Raw genomic sequence first — 11,520 nt, 5'->3', positions numbered from 1 at the left:
AGAAAATATTTGGGAATATTTAAAGTGCACTATAAAGTTCCAGATTTATCGGGAATATTCTGAAGTAAATTTCAAGTACTATAAAATATAATTAATAATAATAAATTTAAAGTATTATTAAAATATCTACATCGGCTTTAATACAATTTAATTGAATTTTAATTTTAATCGGCTATAAATAATCTGCAACTTACATTTGAATGAAAGATTTCATTTCAGAAGGAGTAAGAAACAAGGAAAAAATAATTTAATGTGGGATTTTATAATGTAATAAGATGTACTTAATAGACATTCTGGAATACTCAGCCTTACTGATATCTTCCATTTTTGACACTGACCTATTTTGAAGATGTTTATAATAAGAAATTCGCCTACTTTTAAATACTTTAAATTTAAGTAGAGCACAAAAAAGTTAAAATTATGATGATTTTAATGATTTTGAAGATCAAAAACCTAGTGTTTGAAATTCTCAATCTTCCAAAACACTTAATTTTTAATTATATACCATAAAAATTACTACATTTTGAATTATAAAACTTAACACCTGTATAATTTTTATTTTACATTTTCAAAATAAAAGTATCTTCAATTTGAAAGATTTATAATACAACGCTTAACAATTTAAAATTTGAAACTTTAAAATTTTTGAAAATTGTTAAAATTATTAAATCTCCAAGATTTATATTTTAAGGTTATGTAATTTTAGAGGTTTCTTTTTAATATTATAATTTTGAAGATTTAAAATTGAATTTTGTAGAAATTGTTGATGTAGGTTGTTGGCTTCAGGGTCAGGTGTATTAAAACTAATTAAGTTGTTTCAAACGTTTCGGCACACAATAGTGGCCTTCATCAGTGAGTTTTATTAAATCTGTGAAAAGTACACAATATCTTGTAGGTACGCAGTTTTAAAATTGGAAGCATTATTTTGTAATTAATATCTTAGTTGTCAACTAATAAAAATTTAAAATTTATTAGTTTAAAATATAAATTTTGTTAAATTTTTTTAGAGCTAATGATAAATCTTGCATTAATCTTAAAACATTATTTTATTTTAACGAAGTACAATTGATGAGAAAACAATACATCTGTAGATTGTTGTATAGTAGTGAAATATAATTTAAATGAATTTTATACTTAAATATATTTTCGCAGTAATAAGAATAATGTCAAGAAACATTGCATCTAAAAATGATTGATTTAATGATTTTTTCCTTAATTTCTCGTATGTAAATTTTGCTTTGAGAAAGTTGTATGTTTGCGAAACTGGTTCAATTTTAAAAGTAAAATTTATTCAACTTTCTAGATTTCCATCTGCAAATTCTTTCATTGAGAGCAGTTATCATGAGAGCCTTACATTTTTTTTAATTCTTATAACTTTTACATATTTAAGATAATTTTCCGCATATAAAAAAGAACATTGCAAAATCTCAAAGATACTTAAATCAGTGACTCTAAATGTAACACGGTACTATTTTCATGGAGTAACTTTAGTTGCAATTAGTTTCTTTTTCTAAAGGAACATCCGAAACACTGTACCTAATTTTAAATTAGTAGAATTCGATATTTCATTTGAAACGAAAGAATTTCCATTCAATTAAAACAACTTCAAGTTTAAACTGAATTTTATAATACATCAAACTTGCGTATACTAATAAGCGGCCAATAAGTGAAAGGAAACAAAGTTGACCGACAAAGTGAATGAATAAAGTTGAATATTATATATATATATATAATTAGTTATATTATTGTTATTATTGTTAATATTGTTCTTTTAGGCTGATCCGTTCCAGTTCCGTAGCACTGCAGTTAAAACCTATTGCACTATGCTTTTTTATTTTAAAACCCCGGTGTAACAGAGGTCTATACACGGGGCACCCTCGAGGCTAAAGTAGCATTTAAGTCCTTTTAGCATGAGTACATATACGGCCAGATGCTTCCAATTCACTAGGTATGGGTATGTGAAAATTTTTCTTTTAATATGGTGGGAATGAAATCATCGCATGGATTCCATTACAACCCGTAGTAACCCGCAGCTGCGTCAGACTTTATTTGAAGTATTTGCATTTCCCTAGACGTTTGGTCAGAAGAGAGGAAAACTGTAGAACACCACCTCCCCAGTACAGCCAGTTTTTCGACAGTCGAATTCGAAAGCAAACATTTGACTCTACTCATCAAATGCACACAATCATACTCGGCGACAAACCTCTAGCTCGGAATGAATTAAACCGAAGCGAAAACATAACATTGTCGTAAGTCGTCGTTGGTTATGCATGCGAGTGCTAGCCGCTCTTAACAATAAGTCCAAATCACGCTTCGTGAATTCTGATTTTTTTAGAACAACTCGTATCACTTTTTAAGTGGACTCTAGAGCATGAACTTTATACTTTGTACTACAAATGTGAAAATTGTGTACATATACGAGTCAAGAAGCGAAGGAAAGCAGGTTTTCGCTTAACCACAAGCGCCGGTATATTATTTATGCAAGAAATTCCGAGAAAACTGGGACAACTCAATTCTTTATGTTCAGCTAGGTGGCATTATTCGCGTTCTGTATATGAAGGACGCAACTACTCGCCTTTGTTTGTTCTTTCTTTAGCCCCTTACGTCTTTCCCTCAAGCGCCACTTATGCACCCCCCCCCCCCCCCCCCCCCCCCTCCCTGAAACATGCATTGGCCAATCAATTTGGTCTTGCATCTTTTATTCCGACCCGATGCGCGAGACATGGACTTTTCCACGGGAAAAGTTTTCCCTACGCTTGGAACGAACAGACTGACTTTTATTGCAGATTCGTGGTAGGATTTTGAAGACGCCTAGCTGAGAAAGGTTATGTGGGATGAATGGTGAAAGAACGGAGGAAATCTAGCTACTCTGATTGGTTAAGTTGAGACGACTGAACTCGAATCGAATGAAACAAAGCACGTGTTTAGCTTTAACGGCATTGGGTCGTATTTTCTTTAGTTTATATGGTCAGAAGTTCGATTTACTTGGTTTTCTTACAATCCGTTTCGGAAATATTCCAGCTAAAATATGCAAGTAGTTACATCTTTTTAAAAATTATTTCTCTAAATCGACCTGACAAATAGTGTGAAGTATTTACAAAAATAGCGAACTTTTAATTACGTTTGTTAAATTTCGGAAATAGGACATAAATAAATGTATATAGGAGCTGAGAAGTGATGTATAATCTTGATGAGAACTCCCAGAGGGCCATAGGATGACCTGTTGAGAGAAGTTCCATAAACACGCATACCTAAAGCTCTACATAGACTATAAGATGGTATTATAAGCGCCAGGTGCCTTTATCGGCGTTTGGCTATTCCTAGCGTATTCCACTACCCCACATAAGCTCCAGCTATAACCTACCAGCCTCGTTTCCGATAGCTTTAAATCCTTCAGCACTATTGTTCTCAAGCTTCGACTCCCTCCAGGGGGTGCTACTAAACAAAGAATGAATTTATTAATCGATTTTATCATTCTAAATATGAGTAATACAATCAACTAATAGCAAATTAACATTTCATTGTATGCACACCAAAAATCTTAGCACATTTTTTCCTATTTGCAGAGAAATATAAAGCTCATTATTTTCTATAAGAGAAGCCAAAAGTAACTAAAAATAAAGCTGAGTAAAACATTTATTATACCGTAAGCTACAATTAAGTTCAGAAAATAAAATCAATTTCACTACTTTTTTTCAAAATATAACATATATGTCAGATTTCTATCAATTGAGGGGATGAGGCTTTTTCAATCTGTCGGAATACTATTAATAATTATCGATCCCATAATCTCGATTTCGCTGATTACTCGAGTGCCAATCTCCCAGAATATTAGAGTGTTTTATCGATTATTAAATAGGCACTTCGCACTACACGTTAAGCCAAACATTAAAAAAGAAAGAAATTGATTTTCACTGTTTTAAGCACTGGTATTGGAATTTGAACAGTTTAAAATTGCAGTGTAATAAATCTCTCTTTTCTTTAACTTGCACTACAATGAATCATTTCTGTCGTTCTTGAATTAATGAAAATTAGTGATTTTATTTTGAAAGTAAAGCATCTAAATACCATACCGCACTTTTCCCCTTTTTAAGATTTTTTCTTTTTCCCACTATTTTCAAGAAACATCCCCTTATTCTACTTTTTTTCGTTGTTTCGCTTAAATCTCAAATAAGACATTCCTATTATGTTTGGTTAAAAGTTTATACTTTTAAATTGAAAAGTTTAAAATTATACTTATGATTCAGAATTCATCACTTTTGATTACAAATTCTACTATTTGGTTGAAAATTAACTCGGGCTTAGATTTTGTTCTTTTCTTAAAACTACGTCTTTTTTATTTGATAACTCACCTATTTTAGAAGGAAATTTACCATTTTTGTTCAAAAATGCAATTATTTGATACTGTTTAGTTAAAAATAATCTGCTTGGGTTAAGGGTCCAATTAGGCTGTTGAAAATTCCTCCTTTTTGGTGGAATTAAACTGTTTCTTCCATTTAAAATATGATTATTTTTTGGTTGAAATGAAAAATATTCAAGTTTTGTCCAAATTTTGTTGTTACATATATTCTTGATTTTATTTTCAGGAATTATTTACATCAACTTGATTATTGGACGTTAAAAAGGCAATTTAAGTTTGATTTTTATCTAATTTAAATGTCCTCCATTTTAAGATATTTTTGCTCATCTATTTGATTGATAATAATCTAACAATGTGATTAAAAATCCAACTAATTAATCAAGGATTAATCTTTTTTGTTCGTAAATTCAACCACTTTTTTTTTAAATTCTTCTTCGGGAATAGAAAATTGGTCCTTTTAAATTGAAAATTCATCTTTTTTTGTTGAAAATTTAATTGCCTTATGGAATATTTGTCTTTTAGGCACTAGGTTAAAAATTCATAAACCATTTGGATTAACAAAAACATCTTTTTTTCTTATGGGAAATTCGTATCAAGCTTCATGGGGCTTGCGGCACCAATTAATATCATTTTTTTTTAAACAAAAGAAAATGAATTTATTTTTGTGGATTCAAATGAATTTCTGAGGTGTTCCCATACAAATCCGAGAAAAAAGTTAGTTTCTTGTGATAATCTGTGTCAAGGAAGGAGAGGGTAGAAAAAACGTTCAAAATAGCGCGGCGTAGTTTTTTAACGGTCCGGAGGTCCGTTAGGCTGACAGGACCACATTGCAAAAATGGACTGAAAACCTATAGGGAATTTGGGGCTCATTTAGGGCTAATTTAATGCCCCATTGTCAAATTTAATGCTCTAGATTAAAACAAAATACCGGTGGTCATGCTAGCTTAACGTTAAGATAGCAGAACCACACATAGAAAAAAATTAATTTCTCAAAATTTCTTTACTGTATAATTAAGGGCTCATTTAGGGATCACTTAATGTCTTTTTGTCAAATTTAATGCTCCGCAATTTTTCGAAAAAACTTGTGGTCATGCTACATTAGAGTTAACCCAGTAGGACCACACAGAGAAAAAAACGACTTAGGCAGTATTTCTTTCCACAATAATTTAGGGCTCATTTAGGGCTCACTGAATGCCCTATTGCCAAATTCGATGGTACGCATTTTTTTTACACCTATGGTTATGCTATCTTAACGTTAAGCTAGAAGGACCACACACACACAAAAATTACTTGGACAATATTTCTTTGCATTATAATTTAGGACTCATTTAGGGCTCCATTCATGCCCTACTGCCAAATTTGATGCTACGCATTTTTTTTAAACCTTTGGTTCTGCTATCTTAACGTTAAAATAGCAGGACCACACAGAGAAAAAAAACGACTTAGGCATTATTTCTTTCCACAGTCATTTAGGGCTCAGTTAGGGCTCTGGGAATATGATAAACATTTTTTTTCGAATTGCTCAAACAATATTTGTTTAAACAATTCTAGTAAAAATGAATTAAACAAATTTCTTCTTCTACCCGATGTTAAGGCTCACTTAGGGCTCCATGAACATGATATTTAAATTGAACAAAAAATTGTTTAAACAAATTTACCGCAAAAAAAATTATTTTCTTCTCATTTCTCTTGCATAATTTCAGGCTCATTTCAGACTCCTGAAATTTCATCAACTGAAAGTCTTGCGATATTTCCTTTGCCCTTTTTCTTGTTATAGATGGTGTTGTGCCACCTTAACGATATAAAGAATACATGAAGAAAACCATAAAACCCACTCTTACTCCTCGCGTAAATTAGGTGTCATTTAGGACTAATTTAGGCCAGTGGTCCCAAATTTTGGGGCTCTTTTATTTTTTGCAAAAAACGGTGTTTGCAATAGATTAACAATAGGTTAGTTTAAGATTGCTGTAAAATGTCTAAAAATGATTTTACATAAAATTCACCTTTTAGAATAATTTAGGGCTCATTTAGGTGCCTGAGAATATGACAATTTAACTTTTAAAAAAATTTTTAAATAATTTTTTATCAATTTTTTACAAAAATAATAGTCCAACATTTGGGCCGACGGGCTTTAATGATTCCTAAAGGAGCCCTAAATTATGCGATGAGTAAAAATGGGTTTTATGTTTTTATTCACGTATTTTTTATAACGTTAAGGTGGCACAACACCATATATGTATAACAAAAAAACGGACTAAGGAAATATCGCACGACCTTCAGTCGATGATATTTCAGGAGCCTTAAATGAGCCTGAAATTAATCAAAAGAAACGAAAGTAAAATAATTTTTTTGTGGTAAATTTGCTTAAACAATAATTTTTTTAACAATTTTTTGTTAAATTCAAATATTATATTCATGGAGCCCTAAGTAAGCCTTAATATAAGGTAGAAGAAGAAATTTATTTAATTCATTTTTACTAAAATTGTTTAAACAAAAATGGTTTGAACAATTTTTGTTCATTTTATATTATTATATTCCAGGGCTCTAAATGAGCCCTAAATTATAGTGCAAAGAAACACCGTCGAAGTCATTTTTTCTATGTTTGGTCCTGCTAGCTTAACGTTAAGCTAGCATGACCACAGGCTTTTTTCGAAAAATTGAGGAATATTAAATTTGACAATCGGTTATTAAGTGAGTCCTAAATTAGCCCTAAATTCCCAATAGGTTCTCAGTCCATTTTTGCAATGTGGTCCTACCAGCTTAACGGACCTACGGCCCGGCCCTATAATAAAATGATCTTCTTTTGATAAAAAATGTGGATTTTCTGTTTTGACATGAATATCAACAGATAAAGGGAACGGGCGCTGGACAGAAGACAGAACGAATGAAGAGACGAAATGCAACCAGAAGTAAAATTCGGTGTTGTTAAAAAAGAACAAATGGAGAAAGCTCTAACCGCCAAACCTGAGTAGAGACTTCTTACTCTTTGATCTGTCAGTCTGCGGCTTTTGTTTTCTGACCGTGTTTGCCACAAGGGAACTAAAAGACTTCAAATGCGTATCGCGTCTAGGCTCTCTCTGTTTTCGATGCTTTCTAGTCGCTTTGAGACCTAAAATAACAATAAATTGAGCCAAAAAAAACAGAAGCCAAAGCCAGAACTTCGAATCGATACGACCCGCGCTATTCGACCGTGAGTCCAGATTTATATGAGGCTACTGTAAAATGGAAGCAACTGGGCAAATTACGATACGTTTGTTGTTCCACACACAACCTTGTTGCAGTTATTTAAGAATCATCTACTTTTTACGAAATGAAGAGCTTGTTTCGAAGAAATTTACAGAAATATTGCTTTATTGGTTGGCAAACTGAGAAATCGCGAAATACATGAAAGAGAGTATAAATTTAAACTCAAAGAGTAATTGTATACAGTTAAAAATAACCTTCAATTAAGCAATTGCAGAGAAAATACATATGAACATTTCAGAATTGTTTTTATTTCAACTCCATTCTAACTTGTTTCCCCTGGGGTACCAAAAATAAATGAATAAAGCGGAAGCCTCAAGCAATGATGCTGTTTTAATTACAAACTTATAATTACGAATGGGGCGAAGTGATTCATTTACCTTTTAGTATTCGCTTGTGACAATTAATATAACTACCACTACGTATGTTTTCTTCTTCTTTGATTTGAATTTTCGTAATGAAAGAGTTAATCAACTTTCTATTCTCTTTCATAAATAATTATAACGAGCAAAGTTGGGTGAAATTTCGAATAAAATATTAGACTTCTATGACTGAAACCTCTGATTAAAGTGAAAAAGAAAAATCTAATTAAAAAAATGAAAGGAGATTCCAATTAGAGAGCATCCATGATTGAAATCATTAGTGAAAAGAAGCCTAACTACTGAAATTTTGACTAGAAAAAAATTTTAAGTCTATTGGCGATTCACGATTCATATTCTATATGTCTTTTTAGCAAATTAAGCATAGTTTCCTTTAGCGTTTTTGACAGCGTATTATCCCCGTATTTATTTTTGACTCAAAACTCACGATTTAAAAGCTATTAGATAAGAATTAAAATAATATGAAAAGGATGTTCAACTTGCTTAAGGAGAAAATATCATTCTTTTTTTGAAAAAATCTTTGATTAAAATATACCAAAAAGAGGCATGATATACTTTTCCCTGAAAAGGAGTTCGTGGTAATAATAATATTAATATAATTATATTAATAATAATGCGATCAAATATAAAATGGGAGAGGGGGTCGTGAATATCAAAATGCCTTTCTCATATAAATGTAATGTTTAATACTTACGACATATGCTCTTATGATCATTCACATGATTATTATTTTAATAAATTGTTTTGTATATTTATATAGTTTATTGTCTGCTTTACAGTCTTTCGCAAATGTTTCGCAATTTCGAATACCCTAATCCCCCAATTCGAACTCCATATTGTTAGCCTTTCATAACATTATACATCTAAATTTAGGATGGGCGACAGGGGAAAAGATACAGATGGATTAAGCGGAGGGGGGGCATAAAAACTACATACCTAAATATCCGTCGAAGGCCCTTAAAATCTCTTGAGATAATATCTCTTAATATCTCTTAATATCTCTTGAGAAATGAATAAAACTTTAATAATGCCTTAACATTTTTTGTACATCCAGGAAATTTCTCATACTATTCTGGAATAGTTCGACATATCCCAAATCTTTTAAAATAAATTGCAGTTTTTTGAAATTTTTTGTACAGTAACAATAATTGATATATTGATGATGTATGAAATAAAAATATATTACTGTAAAAGGGGAGGGTAAAAAAAATCTTACAAATCCTTACTTGACAGGGGGCCTAGGAATTCAAGATAATAATTCTGTAAATGATGGACGTTTCCTAAGGAAATCATTCTTTTGTTTAAGAAAAATATTGGGCAGAAAAAGTAGATTTATCTGCAATGATACTTTCCGAATATTTTTGCCTCTCTGTCAACCCGAAATAGCTCATAATTGATATTTTTTATCTGGTTTTCAGCGGTATGTTTCGCTCGGTCGTTGCGCATTGTACATGATGGTCATAATTTCGAGAGCAACAAAAGTGACTGGTTATTGCCCGATCGTATCGGCTCTTCAACGAGTTATCGTTCGATCCCATGATTATTCCAGTTATTATTACTGTATATTAATTAAACCGTTATTGTTAAATCGCCGCTTATGCGTCGTTAATATCCAACGAGAAAGTTTGGACTAATCGCCAATTTTTCTGTAACCGTATTCGGTTCAATCGGCTTCAAATAATTGACTATGTGCGTAACATAAACAGCTACAATCCATATTCAGTGAAAAAGTTTCTATGCACACTTATTTTTAATTTACTTATGAAACAAACGTTTCTATATGATCATAATATAATTTGGATTTTAATTATGCCAATTTAAAATTTTTACTGTTATAAAATTTCCAAGAAAAAAAATATTTGATAATAAAATTAATTAAAAACTATTTAAATTCATTAAAACAATTGAAATTTGTCAATCTGTAACATTAATACAATTTTCAATGTAATATATATTTATTTCCGTATAATTACCAATTCATATCTTTTAATTATGCAAAGAAAAAGTTTCATGGTATATCGAGGAATAGAGATAAAAACTAGGAATCATCAAAAACTAAATTAACGAACCAGATAGCCCAAAAAGCTCTCCGAACAAAAGATGTATGGTGATTTTTCACGAAAATAAGGAAATGAAATTTTGAATTAAATTAATATAGATACAGTATTCAATATCAAACAATTTAGTTTCCTAGGATTTCAGGTCAAACTATATATTGTATTCTCCGCAAAATAATTAAATTTTCAATCAAAAGAAACTAATTTTTAACTAAAAAAGATGAATTTTTAACCCAAAAATGATTTTTTTTTAATTTGAGTTTTAAGTTAAACAGTGAAGTGACTTAGCAAACCTTTGTCTTTTAAACCCAAAAAGAAGAATTTTTAACAACAAATTTTAAACATAGAAAATCATTTTCAATAGATAAAGATGAATTTTCAAACAAATGGTCCCATTATCAGAAAAAAAATATTCAAACAAATATTGGTATTTCCAACCAATTTGTTATAAACTTTTAATAAAAAGATATGAATTTTGAACTAAATAGTTGAATTTCTAATCAAACAGTTGAATTTTGCAGCCGAAAGGAATAATTTTTTAGAAATATAGTAAATTATCAAACAGAACAGTTAAATTGAAGAAAAAAAAATCATTTTCAACCCACGAATGTAAGTTTTGGACAACAAAATATTTCAAAAAAAATTGTATTCATAACGAAACAGTTAAACTTTTAAGAAACAGAGACGATGTTTCTACGACATAGGGTAATGTACCCAATTGTTGGCAGGTTATGGCGAACTTCAGGCTTTGAGAAACCAATATATGTCAAAAATGGTATGTGTGATAAATGTAATACTAATATATACAATTCTTATATAATCGGGTATCAAATTCTAAACTTTATTTTCCTCAATATATATTTAAAACTGAAAAAATAATTAAAATGAGCTCATTATACCAAAAATGCAATTCCTTGCAGGGGTTTACCCAATTATTGGCACCCCAGTCATATGAAGAGGAAATGGTGAAGGAATCAGATTAAACTAAACTTTAATAGTATCACTTAGAAGGGAATATCGAAGATAAAATTTTTTTATCAATTATTTTTTATTTATAAACAAATAATCTGGCTTAAATTACTTAATTATCAGCATCTCTCTAGTTCAAATTCCTAGGCGGTGGTGATCCTCGGTTTCTGTTGACTGCTTCAGTAGAATTAGTAGAATCGGTATTTTTCGAAAATTGGTTTTCCTTGTTAGTGTCTTTGGCTTTTAACTTCCTTTTTCAAGTAACTGCTTTAGCAGAATCAATAAGTCTTTGCTTTATATTTTTTAATTAAATTTTCCTAATTCCTAATCTCTCTATGCCTGAAATGTTAAAGCATAAACGAATTTTTCCTTCATTTGCTTTCCTTTTCATTTTGGGGTTAGAGGGTGACGCAACTAATCCTGTATATTTCTGTTTTTTACACATTTTAAAGCAATTTCTTGTACATGTTAGGATAAAATCGCAATTAAATTACAAAATCGTTATTAATAA

The 11,520-nt window shown here is 30.6% G+C and overlaps 1 protein-coding gene across 2 annotated transcripts in view; it reads right to left on the bottom strand.

Moving 5' to 3' along the window:
- Positions 1–11,520, bottom strand: part of LOC117167642 (beta-1-syntrophin) — a 708,662-nt gene that overhangs the window by 358,203 nt on the left and 338,939 nt on the right. The gene's annotated exons all lie outside the window — the stretch shown is intronic.

The sequence above is a fragment of the Belonocnema kinseyi genome, chromosome 2, assembly GCF_010883055.1.
Source record: "Belonocnema kinseyi isolate 2016_QV_RU_SX_M_011 chromosome 2, B_treatae_v1, whole genome shotgun sequence".
NCBI classification, from domain to species: domain Eukaryota; kingdom Metazoa; phylum Arthropoda; class Insecta; order Hymenoptera; family Cynipidae; genus Belonocnema; species Belonocnema kinseyi.
Note: the sequence above shows the minus strand (reverse complement) of the source record. Positions and strands in the feature narration are given on the sequence as shown.